The following is a 12725-nucleotide window of genomic DNA, read 5'->3' as shown; positions in this document are numbered from 1 at the left end:
AATCATGGTACTCGAACCATGACATCACCTCTCGATCTGCTACAAATCATGGTACACCAACCATGAAATCACCTCTCGATCTGCTACTTAAAATCTCCGGAATGTTCCCTGTATCGAGTATGGGTCCTCTGCTTTTAGTAGTACGGGCCCATACTACCTGCCACATCTACCCATACTTTCAACACGGACCATCCCCGAGTTCCTAAGTAGCTGCTCGACCTTCTCATTCACCAACCCCGTCATGCGTGTTCGCTCCTCTGCGAAACATCCTACTCTGTCAGCGTACTCATCTGACTAGGTTCACCCTTTCCTAGGCTCTTCCTAGGTTCTCAGACTTCTCCGCCATCAGCTGCTGAAGAACTCCTTATGATGCCAGCCATCTACCTCCTGAATATCGTCATATTTACTTAGTAGCTGACTCTCATCATCAAGAGATCCACAAAGCACGAAGCAAGCAGCATTCGGGCATCGAATAATCTCTAGCAACATGTAAAACCACTCTAGGTTATTACCCACTTGCTCTGCTCATACTCAAAGAATACCACCGAACTCAAGCAACTTTACCCCACGCGAGCATCTGACTACTCTCTCAGTAGACTCCTCAAATGCTTATCTAGGTATCTTTCCTAGATTACCCCTCTACTCGCATCCCTCTCTAAGAGGATTCCTGCTGGATACTCTTACCCAGCACATGCTCATAAGCACATCACATGTAACAGTAACTCCTAGGCTAAGGCATCACAAATCAGGCCACTCTAGTCCTAACATATGAAATACCTAGCCTATCTCTAGCATGCATAATATCTCATAGCATATCTCATAAATATCTCATAATACAAACGTAAGGGTATTTTGGGAAATCACCGTTCGGGCTCTGGCTGATTGTACACACTGCTCCAACTCATTTCCCTTAAACTCGTTCTCATTTTTAGAAAACTTTATCTCTTTTGAAAATCTTTCTCAAATCCTCAGTTTGAGTTCAAACGCACCCGAAGGTGCATTCGAATCCCTCAAACCAAGGCTCTGATACCAACTTGTAACACCATAATTTTTCAAACAAAATTTTCATTTAAAAATCACATACTTTTCTTAACATATTGTATAGAAATCTCGTTTATTCAAATTACAAAACACAAATCCATTAACAATCCAGGATCCACAAGACATAACTCTTTCTCTGGTGTGTACAATCAAGTCGGTGCCTTCCCGCGATCCTCTGAGATACCTAAAACACATAACACATAACACGTTAAGCACGAAGCTTAGTGAGTTCCCCAAAATACCACATACAGCACATACGCCACTCGAGGCTATAACTCGGTACGACCCTCCGGTCGATGTGTCTCAGCGGGACCCTCCAATCCCGTAGCTCGTTGGACCCTCCGGTCCGATCTAGCTCGTTGGACCCTCCGGTCCAGTCTGAATCGTTGGACCCTCCGTTCCGGTCTACTCGAGGACCCTCTGGCCTCGTAAGTCGTTGGACCCTCCGGTCCGGTCTATATAACACATAGCATACATATATCATAATGCACATAATCTCAACATACATATAACACATAAGACCCTCCGGTCTGCACATAGATACCACTCTAGGTAATGTATAGTGAGAAGACTCACCTCGTATGATGTCTAGTAAACTCTCGTGCTCGATATCCTAGATCTAGCCTCCGCCTAGCACAATGATAATAATTCTAATCAATACTCTCTTTAGATCCTCTTCTCTAGAGAATGGGTAGAAGACCATCCTACCCCTCCTTGTCCCCTCTTAATCAGTTTGACCAAACCCTAAGGTAAACTGAAGTAAACTCCAGTCAACGGTCCATGTTTGACCCGGATCGCCGAGTGTACCCTTGCGACTCGTTGAGTCCACTTATTTTCCTCAGAGGTCTCGTGACAGTCCAGCTCAGCTCGTCGAGTTGGCCCCCAACTCGTCGAGCTGTCGCATGATTCAGTTCTTCGGGACAAACCCTAACCAACTCGTCGAGTCGGCTCATTGACTCGGCGAGTTCATTCATGCCAAATGTTCATTCAGACTATTTCAATCAGATCTATTACTCCAAACACTAGATCTATCATGCCAAGGCTCAATAATCACGTAAAGCTTCGATCTTTACGTTCATACATGAGATTATTGCTCCAAAATGCTAATACATGCCTTTCATGAGGGATTTAGCTCATCAACCCTCATTTGAACGACTAAAGCTGGGACATCTAGACTCTAAGGACCTTAGGTGGTCCAGATTTGAGGTTTCCAACCACAACCATGTCTCATTCAACTCATAGATTCAAAAGGATGGAAGCAAAGCCCTAAAACTCCCAAAATGAGATCTAGTACAAGGAATGAACAAGATGAGGACTTTGTACCTTCTCTTAGCAGCTGGAACACTCAATACCACAGATCCACTGCCTTCCTTTGTTCCCCATCATGAATCTCTTCATCCTTCTTCATAGAAATGCACCAAGAACCACAATATTGTTGGATATAGTGTCTAAGTCCATAACTATATTTGGTATGTACTTGACCCGACCCGGCATGGTCCATGGATATAGTGTGGGCTAATGCTTATTTGGAATGGGCTTGGCTTGCATGGAAAGTTCATGGATACTCCATGGAGCTTTAACCCATGGATCTCATGGAAATGAAAAGACATGGGTATTAGGGTTTACATGGATGTAACCCTAATCCACCACACTATATAAAGGAGGCTTTGGTTCTTGAAATTACACTAGTTGATGTGTGTAAACTAAGAGGGCCGATTTCAAGAAGTTTGTGACTATTCTCTCAAGTTTCCAAGTTTGTGGTGATTTGTGACTTCCATTTGAGGCATCCACATTATTGGTGCTAGGCTCTCAAACTCCAAGCAATCAACTACTACTACAAGGTAAGTAATTCTACTAGTTTTATTTGATTCAAGTACCCCATGCCATGCTAGTTAGGATAAGAACCTTGGAAAAATAATTATTTGCATGTATCTTAGTCAAACATAGATCCGAGGTTTCTAGGGTTGCATGTACACCATAGGAGTGTTAGAATGCTCAAAACCCATCAGTGGTATCAGAGCCTAGGCTTGTTTACTTGATAGTTGATGCAATAGTTTAAAAATCGAATTTTTTTGTTCACTGCCGTATGAACTCGCCGAGTCCATGGGGGGACTCGACGAGTCCATGAAGAAATGCATGCTACTCGTCGAGTCTGTTCATGCACTCGACGAGTAGAGGCTGCAGTGTCCAATTTTTCGAGTTTTGCTGCTGGAAATGGACTAGAAACATTTCCCTAAACTGTTTTGGTGTTATAAAACCTGTTTTAGATGGTGTAATGTTTATGCTAATCCATTTACTATGGCTATAATAAAAAATTACAAGTTTTATGAGTAATTTTATGATTCTTGAAATGTTCATATTCATGTTCTTGAACTTATGAAGATTAGATGATCATAGGAATTGTTTGTAACCTACTTGGTAGTTTAACTCATGGTCATTATGTGTTTTAATGGAGTCCATAACTTGTCCTCAAGTTATGGAAAACCAAAGGTCACACTTTATTAAAAACCATTAAAAGAACACAAAAGTTAGAAAAATGAAAAGTCTTCATTTTAATACTCAATTAAATTCATAAGTTATAAGAAATGAAAAGTTTTGAAAGTTTACAAAACATGCCCTCAAGTTTTGGAACAAGTAAAGTCATGATTAAAACTTTAGTTCCAACCCTTAGAATTTTAAAAGTTAAAATTCAACCCTTAAACTTTATAATATTATAAGTTAATAATATATATATGTATAAGATCAAGTCGTCTTACCGCTAGTACGCCTCATTCACGAAGCCGGTCTAAAAGGGGGGTATAAGGTTGTTGCCTATAAAATGGCAACTTAATGGGTGTCCACTCTCACCCACCGCTTCCTTGATCGGTGGAGGGTCGTTAGCCGAACAGGTAGGACAAGGACTTATAAATTCTCATTAAAAGTATAATGATAATACTAAAGAAACTAAACTTTATTGATATCTAGAACAAATTCTGGGCAATAAGCAAGACCATGTTCCATGTATTTGTCCGGCTGATATCTAGAACAGAGGATTATATGATCACTTATCTAAAATGGCGCTTCATAGTTCAACAGAGTTTAAAGAGCTACTATTGCTGATCGGTTCCTGAAGTCATACTTGCAACTATAGTTATTAGACTTATCCAAGTGGGAGACTGTTGGATATAGTGTGTAAGTCCATAACTATATTTGGTATGTACTTGACCCGACCCGGCATGGTCCATTTGGGTTGCATTTCACCCGAACAATTTATGGATAATCGTTTGAGAATAGTATAAGTTATGATTTATTAATATATTATAAGTCCTAATATATTAATATAAAATCATATTATTTAATTAGTATTGATCTATAATTAATCTAGGATTAATTTAGAGATCAAAAGTATGACTAATTAAATATGAGCTCTTGTATTTATATAGTGTGGGCTAATGCTTATTTGGAATGGGCTAGGCTTGCATGGAAAGTCCATGGATACTCCATGGAGCTTTTGTTGGAGATAGTGTCTAAGTCCATAACTATATTTGGTATGTACTTGACCCGAGCCGGCATGGTCCATTTGGGTTGCACTTCACCCGAACAATTTATGGATAATCTTTTGAGAATAGTATAAGTTATGATTTATTAATATATTATAAGTTCTAATATATTAATATAAAATCATATTATTTAATTAGTGTTGATCTATAATTAATTTAGAATTAATTTAGAGATCAAAAGTATGACTAATTAAATATGGGCTCTTGTATTTATATAGTGTGGGCTAATGCTTATTTGGAATGGGCTAGGCTTGCATGGAAAGTCCATGGATACTCCATGGAGCTTTAACCCATGGATCTCATGGAAATGAAAACACATGGGTATTAGGGTTTACATGGATGTAACCCTAATCCACCACACTATATAAAGGAGGCTTTGGTTCTTGAAATCACACTAGTTGTGGTGAGTAAAGTAAGAGGGCCGATTTCAAGAAAGGTGATTACTATTCTCTCAAAATTCCAAGTTTATGGTGATTTGTGATTTCCATTTGAGGCATCCACACTATTGGTGCTAGGCTCTAAAACTCCAAGCAATCAACTACAACTACAAGGTAAGTAATTCTACTAGCTTTATTTGATTCAAGTTCCCCATGCCATGCTAGATAGGATAAGAACCTTGGAAAAATAATTATTTGCATGTATCTTAGTCAAACATAGATCCAAGGTTTATAGGGTTGCATGTACACCATAGGAGTGTTAGAATGCTCAAAACCCATCAGTGGTATCAGAGCCGGGTTTGTTTATTTGATACTTGATGCAAAAAAAAAAAAAAAAAAAAAACTTGAAAATCGAAGTTTTGTTCAAAAGCTCGTATCAAAATTTCAAGTTTTGTATATGTACTTACGATTCTTGAAATTTTTGATATGAACATTCATAAACATATGAGTTTAGAAGATCATAGAAATTATGTGCTAATAATTGATTAGATTAATTCTTGATCTTTATGTGTTTTAATGGAGTCCATAACTAGTTCTTAAGTTATGGATAACCAAAAGTCACATTTATAAATAACCATTAAAAGAACACATAGGTTACAAAAAATGAAGAGTCTTCATTTTTAATAACCATTAACTCATAAGTTATGAGAAATGAAAAGTTTTGAAAGTTTACAAAACTTGCCCTCAAGTTTTGGAACATGTAAAATCATATTAAAAACTTTAGTTCCAACCCCTAGAATTTTAAAAGTTAAAATTCAACCCTTATACTTTATAATATTATAAGTTTAATAATATTTATATATGTATAAGATCAAGTCGTCTTACCGCTAGTACGCCTCATTCACGAAGCCGGTCTATAAGGGGGGTATAAGGTTGTTGCCTATAAAATGGCAACTTAATGGGTGTCCACTCTCACCCACCGCTTCCTTGATCGGTGGAGGGTCGTTAGCCGAACGGGTAGGACAAGGACTTATAAATTCTCATTAAAAGTATAATTATAATACTAAAGTAACTAAACTTTATTGAATTCCCAATCTTAGTTATTTTAGGAAAATGTGAATAAGGTGCTAATCCATGAAATTACACTTTACACTTTGTTTAAGTCGTTAGTGGAGCGTGTGTGGTTAACCGGCACACTAACTTGAACTTAACAAGGTAGGTAAAGGGTGACTTAATGTTTATCATAGTATCGATGGAGCGTGTGTGGTTAACCGGCACATCGATTGAGGGGTAATACATTAAGGGTACCAAGTAATTTGCATGGTTACTTCACACCTTGTTTCGTGATCCTCGGCATCCCAGTCACAAAACTTGAAGGGCACACTCGAGATTGAAACATGCCATTGAAGAAAGTTTAATGAATCTCAAAGAATCTAGGAGTTTCTAAACCAATTAAAACCTAATTAAATATTTCGTTTTTCATGGTGGAAATTGGTGAATCGTCATTCACCTACCTTCAAATATCTTATAGCTTAGATTACGGCATCCCTCTTATAAGTTATAAAATATTGTGTTGGGTCCTAGCCTTAATATTACATTTGGGTGTTTTACTAAGGACTATCTCAAAATCTAATCTAATCTATTCCCTCTTCTTTTCAGATGACTTCCAATAACAATGCTTCTGGCTCAAACCCTACTAGCTCCTTCTCTCTCATGAATCTTTGTGGGAGAGTCATCTTTGATGGGTCCAACTTTACTGATTGGATCAGAAACATCAGGATAGTCACTCAGTATGAGAACAAAGAATATGTTCTCGACAAGGAGCTGAAGGTACCCGAGCCAACTGCTACTCCTGAAGAGCTTGCTGATAATGAGGTACATGAAAGATATGCTACAAAAGTGGCATGCATCATGATGGCCACCATGACAGCCGAGCTCCAAAAGTCCTATGAGGACTATTATCCTTTTGAGATGCACCAGGACTTGATGGACCGCTACCATCAAAGTGCTCGTCAAGAGCGATATGAAATAATCTCCTCCATGATAACAACCCGAATGAAGGATGGTGAACCCATCACGGGCCACATGCAGAAAATGCAAAGGTATGGGGACCGTTTACTGAAGCTGAATGTGAACTTCCCAAAGGAGTTAGCAATAGACATTAGTTTGCACTCCTTACCATCGTTTTATGATCAATTCCGCATGACATATCACATGCACAAGGAAGAGGTCACCCTCAACAAACTTCAAGGACTCTTGAAGACCGCCGAAAGTGGTCTAAAGGGTAAGTCGGTTGTTACTACTCCTACTCCTACTCCAACTGCGGCCAATGTCTTGGCAATCGGGCATGGCAAAGGGAAGATGAGAAAGAACCCTTCTAAGGGTACCAAGGGTAAGACCCTTGAAGGCTCCTCTTCAAGCAAAACCAAGAAAGGTTTTGTCACTCCTTCTGCTAACCCTAATGAGGCTGAATGCTTCTATTGTCATGAAAAGTCGCACTGGAAGCGAAACTGCCCAAAGTACCAGCAAGATTTGAAGGATGGGAAAGTAAAACCCAACCATGCAGGTATATACACTATATTGTCTAATAACTCACCTCATTCTAAGTCTTGGGTCCTTAATACAGGTTGTGGTATTCACATATGTTGTGATTTGCAGGGACTAAGAAGAAGTGAGAATGTGGAGCAAGGAAAGATAAACTTGATCATGGGAAACAGGAAAGCTTCACCTGTCACCAAGATAGGAGTTTATTCCATAGTGCTAAATAGTGGGTTTACATTAGATTTGAATAAATGTTATTATTCGCCAGAAATGGCAAGAAATGTTATTTCCTTTCATGCATTGTATAAACAAGGTTTTACCTTTTATTTTGATAATAATAATGGTAGTATTGATGCTTTCTTTAATAATGTTCTTTATTTTAAAGCATTACCTTGTGATGGTGTGTATGAAACTGTATCTGTTGTAGATAATCTAGGAAATAATGTATTTTGTATTGACTCTTCCACTAGCTTAGATAAAGCATCTTTATGGCATTGTCGTCTTGGACATGTAAGCAAGAAACGCATAGGCCAACTCCAAAAGGATGGAGTCTTGGAGTCATTTGACCTAAAGTCAGATGATAGTTGTGAATCTTGTTTGCTTGGTAAAATGACAAAGTCACCTTTTACTGGCACTTGTGCTAGGGGTGAAGGTTTGTTGGACCTCATACACACGGATGTGTGTGGACCCTTCAGAACTGCCACAAGAGATGCTAATCGTTTCTATGTGACTTTTACTGATGATTTTAGTAGATATGGATATGTCTACTTAATCAAGCATAAGTCAGAAACCTTTGAGAAATTCAAAGAGTTTAAGCAAGAAGTGGAGAATCAGTTGGGCAGGAACATTAAGATGCTTCGATCCAATCGTGGTGGTGAGTATCTTAGTACTGAGTTCCTTGACCATCTTAAGGAATGTGGGATTGTCTCACAATTGGCACCTCCTAGGACACCACAGTTGAATGGTGTAGCTGAGAGGCGCAATCGGACCTTGTTGGACAGGGTTCGTTCCATGATGAGTCGAGCTTCGCTACCAATCTCATTTTGGGGGTATGCCTTAGAGACTGCCGCCCATATCCTTAATCTAGTCCCTACAAAGAAGGTTGCCAAAACACCTCACGAGATGTGGACTGGAAAAGTTCCCAATCTAGACCACATCAAGATTTGGGGTTGCGAGGCTTTCGTGAGACGCGAGACTCACGATAAGCTTGAACCCCGAAGCGAAAGGTGTATTTTCATCGGCTATCCACAGAAATCCTTTGGCTACATTTTCTACAGACCTAGTGATAATGTGGTCTTTGTAGCAAGAAGAGGATTCTTTCGAGAGAGAGAATTCATGAGCCAAGGAGACAGTGGGAGGCAAATTGACCTTGAGGAAATTCAAGAGTCAAGTGGTGAAGGAACTTCAAACCCGAGCACTCAACCTGAGGAGGAAACTCTTGTTGAGCAGACTGAAGAATCTATACCTCTGAGGCGTTCCACCAGAGTTAGGACTGCACCTGAGCATTATTATGGTTTCCATATTACTGCAGAAGGTGAGACACTTATCAGTGATAACACACTGGCAAATCTGGATGATCCTAATAGCTACACGGAAGCCATGGCAGGCCCTGAGGCTGCTAAATGGAAAGAGGCTATGGATAGCGAGATACAGTCCATGTATGACAATCAAGTTTGGAACTTGGTTGACAATGTACCAGATCGTAAGATAGTTGGGTGCAAATGGATCTTCAAGAATAAGACCGACATGGATGGTAACGTACACACTTATAAGGAACGACTGGTTGCAAAGGGTTATTCTCAAACTCCGGGAGTTGATTATGATGAGACCTTTTCACCAGTGGCCAAGATTAAGTCTATTAGGGTTCTGTTAGCCATTGCTGCATTTCATGACTATGAAATATGGCAAATGGATGTCAAAACCGCTTTCCTTAATGGAAAGTTGACTGAAGATGTTTTCATGGTTCAGCCAGAGGGTTTTGTCAGTACAGAGTACCCCAATAGAGTGTGTAAGCTCGAGAAATCCATTTATGGATTGAAACAGGCACCTCGCAGATGGAATCTTTGCTTTGATGAGAAAGTCAAAGAATTTGGCTTTTCAAGAAGTGAAGATGAATCTTGTGTCTATATCAAGGCTATTGGGAGTATAGTAAGCTTCTTGGTACTGTATGTGGATGACATACTACTCATAGGAAATGACATCCCAACCCTGCAGGAAGTAAAGTCTTGGCTTGGGAAGTGTTGAGCTATGAAGGACCTTGGAGAAGCTGCCTATATCCTAGGGATAAGGATTTTGAGAAACAGGAGTAAAAGACTAATTGGACTTAGTCAAAGCACCTATGTGGACAAAGTGTTGAAAAGGTTCAACATGCATAATTCCAAGAAAGTAGAGTTACCCATCCTGAGTAATGCCAGATTGAATAAGACACAAAGCCCTAGTACTGAGGTTGAGATAGCATAAATGAGTCGAATACCTTATGCTTCAGCGGTAGGATCGATCATGTATGCTATGATGTGTACTCGACCTGATGTAGCCTTTGCTTTGAGCATGGTTAGCAGGTATCAGGGGAACCCTGGCAAGGCACACTGGACTGCGGTAAAGAATATCCTCAAGTACCTGCGAAGGACTAAGGACTGGGTCCTTACCCTCTGTGGGAGTGATTACTTGAGAGTTGTAGGGTACAGTGATGCTAGCTTTCAGACTGACAGGGATAATTTCCGTTCTCAGTTGGGCTGGGTCTTTACCCTAAACGGAGGGGCAATTACTTGGAAAAGTTCCATGCAGGAGACAGTGGCTGATTCCACTTGTGAATCAGAGTATATAGCAGCAAGCGAGGCAGCAAAGGAGGCTATATGGCTAAAGAACTTCATCGGAGACCTTGGAGTTGTACCAGCTATAAAGGAGCCAATGGAGATTTTATGTGACAGCAATAGTGCGGTTGCCTTAGCCAAGGAACCAAGAGTTCATGGGAGATCAAGACACATTGACAGAAAATATCACTTCATTAGACATCGAATAGAAAAAGGAATCCTCGTGGCAAAGAGGGTATCATCGGATGAGAACCCATCAGATCCCCTCACGAAGGGACTGACTCGGGCTAAGCATCTCCAGCATGCTCGGAGCATAGGGGTGAAGGATGATATTAGTTTTAGTAGTTAGATAATCTTGAAATTTGTAAAATGTAATTGACATTTGATGATAAATAAAAGCTGTAATTTATGAGTAAAGTGTTGCTATCTCTTGTCAATCGTTTACTATTATTTCTTTTTGCATGTTTTGACTTCCAGAATAATTATGTTATGGTTTATATCATATTATTCAAACTCTCCACAATCGGTCATATGTTGGAAGTAGATATGAATCAAGACTGTCATGGGTTGGCTTGTAGAGGTCTAAGATGTTAGACAAAGCGGGGCTACAGCACTCATGAGTGCTCATAAGTTCTGAGTATTGGATTCAACCCATGCTCACTGGCATCACTTCATGGAATTTATCTCGAGTGATCGTGAGACGGTAATATCATATAAGTCTTCAAACCTAGACATATGATTTGTTACCTATGAGTTGGTTATGCATTGATTGTACGAAAACGCATTGGTAACTCGATGTTATAAAACGTACCTTTGTGTGTAATTCAACAAGTAGTAGAGCAAACATATGAGTCGAAGTTTATCTGTTCCTTCTTGGATTAGAAGCGATATCTGGGCCCCTCGATGATTTTGTTTTGACCTATGTACCGGGCCCGGTCAGAACTAAATTGATGTGTTCAGTTAAGTTCTATGTCAAACAAATCGGAAATCGGGAAACAAATGCTGGGCAATAAGCAAGACCATGTTCCATGTATTTGTCCGGCTGATATCTAGAACAGAGGATTATATGATCACTTATCTAAAATGGCGCTACATAGTTCAACAGAGTTTAAAGAGCTACTATTGCTGATCGGTTCCTGAAGTCATACTTGCAACTATAGTTATTAGACTTATCCAAGTGGGAGACTGTTGGATATAGTGTGTAAGTCCATAACTATATTTGGTATGTACTTGACCCGACCCGGCATGGTCCATTTGGGTTGCATTTCACCCGAACAATTTATGGATAATCGTTTGAGAATAGTATAAGTTATGATTTATTAATATATTATAAGTCCTAATATATTAATATAAAATCATATTATTTAATTAGTATTGATCTATAATTAATCTAGGATTAATTTAGAGATCAAAAGTATGACTAATTAAATATGGGCTCTTGTATTTATATAGTGTGGGCTAATGCTTATTTGGAATGGGCTAGGCTTGCATGGAAAGTCCATGGATACTCCATGGAGCTTTTGTTGGAGATAGTGTCTAAGTCCATAACTATATTTGGTATGTACTTGACCCGAGCCGGCATGGTCCATTTGGGTTGCACTTCACCCGAACAATTTATGGATAATCTTTTGAGAATAGTATAAGTTATGATTTATTAATATATTATAAGTTCTAATATATTAATATAAAATCATATTATTTAATTAGTGTTGATCTATAATTAATTTAGAATTAATTTAGAGATCAAAAGTATGACTAATTAAATATGGGCTCTTGTATTTATATAGTGTGGGCTAATGCTTATTTGGAATGGGCTAGGCTTGCATGGAAAGTCCATGGATACTCCATGGAGCTTTAACCCATGGATCTCATGGAAATGAAAAGACATGGGTATTAGGGTTTACATGGATGTAACCCTAATCCACCACACTATATAAAGGAGGCTTTGGTTCTTGAAATTACACTAGTTGATGTGTGTAAACTAAGAGGGCCGATTTCAAGAAGTTTGTGACTATTCTCTCAAGTTTCCAAGTTTGTGGTGATTTGTGACTTCCATTTGAGGCATCCACATTATTGGTACTAGGCTCTCAAACTCCAAGCAATCAACTACTACTACAAGGTAAGTAATTCTACTAGTTTTATTTGATTCAAGTACCCCATGCCATGCTAGTTAGGATAAGAACCTTGGAAAAATAATTATTTGCATGTATCTTAGTCAAACATAGATCCAAGGTTTCTAGGGTTGCATGTACACCATAGGAGTGTTAGAATGCTGAAAACCCATAAGTGGTATCAGAGCCGGGTTTGTTTATTTGATACTTGATGCAAAAGAAAAAAAAAACTTGAAAATCAAAGTTTTGTTCAAAAGCTCGTATCAAAATTTCAAGTTTTGTATATGTACTTACGATTCTTGAAAT

The sequence above is a fragment of the Lactuca virosa genome, chromosome 8 (assembly GCF_052849685.1).
Source record: "Lactuca virosa cultivar CGN04683 chromosome 8, Lactuca_virosa_CGN04683_v6, whole genome shotgun sequence".
In the NCBI taxonomy this organism is placed as follows: domain Eukaryota; kingdom Viridiplantae; phylum Streptophyta; class Magnoliopsida; order Asterales; family Asteraceae; genus Lactuca; species Lactuca virosa.
This window is presented reverse-complemented; position numbering follows the sequence as displayed.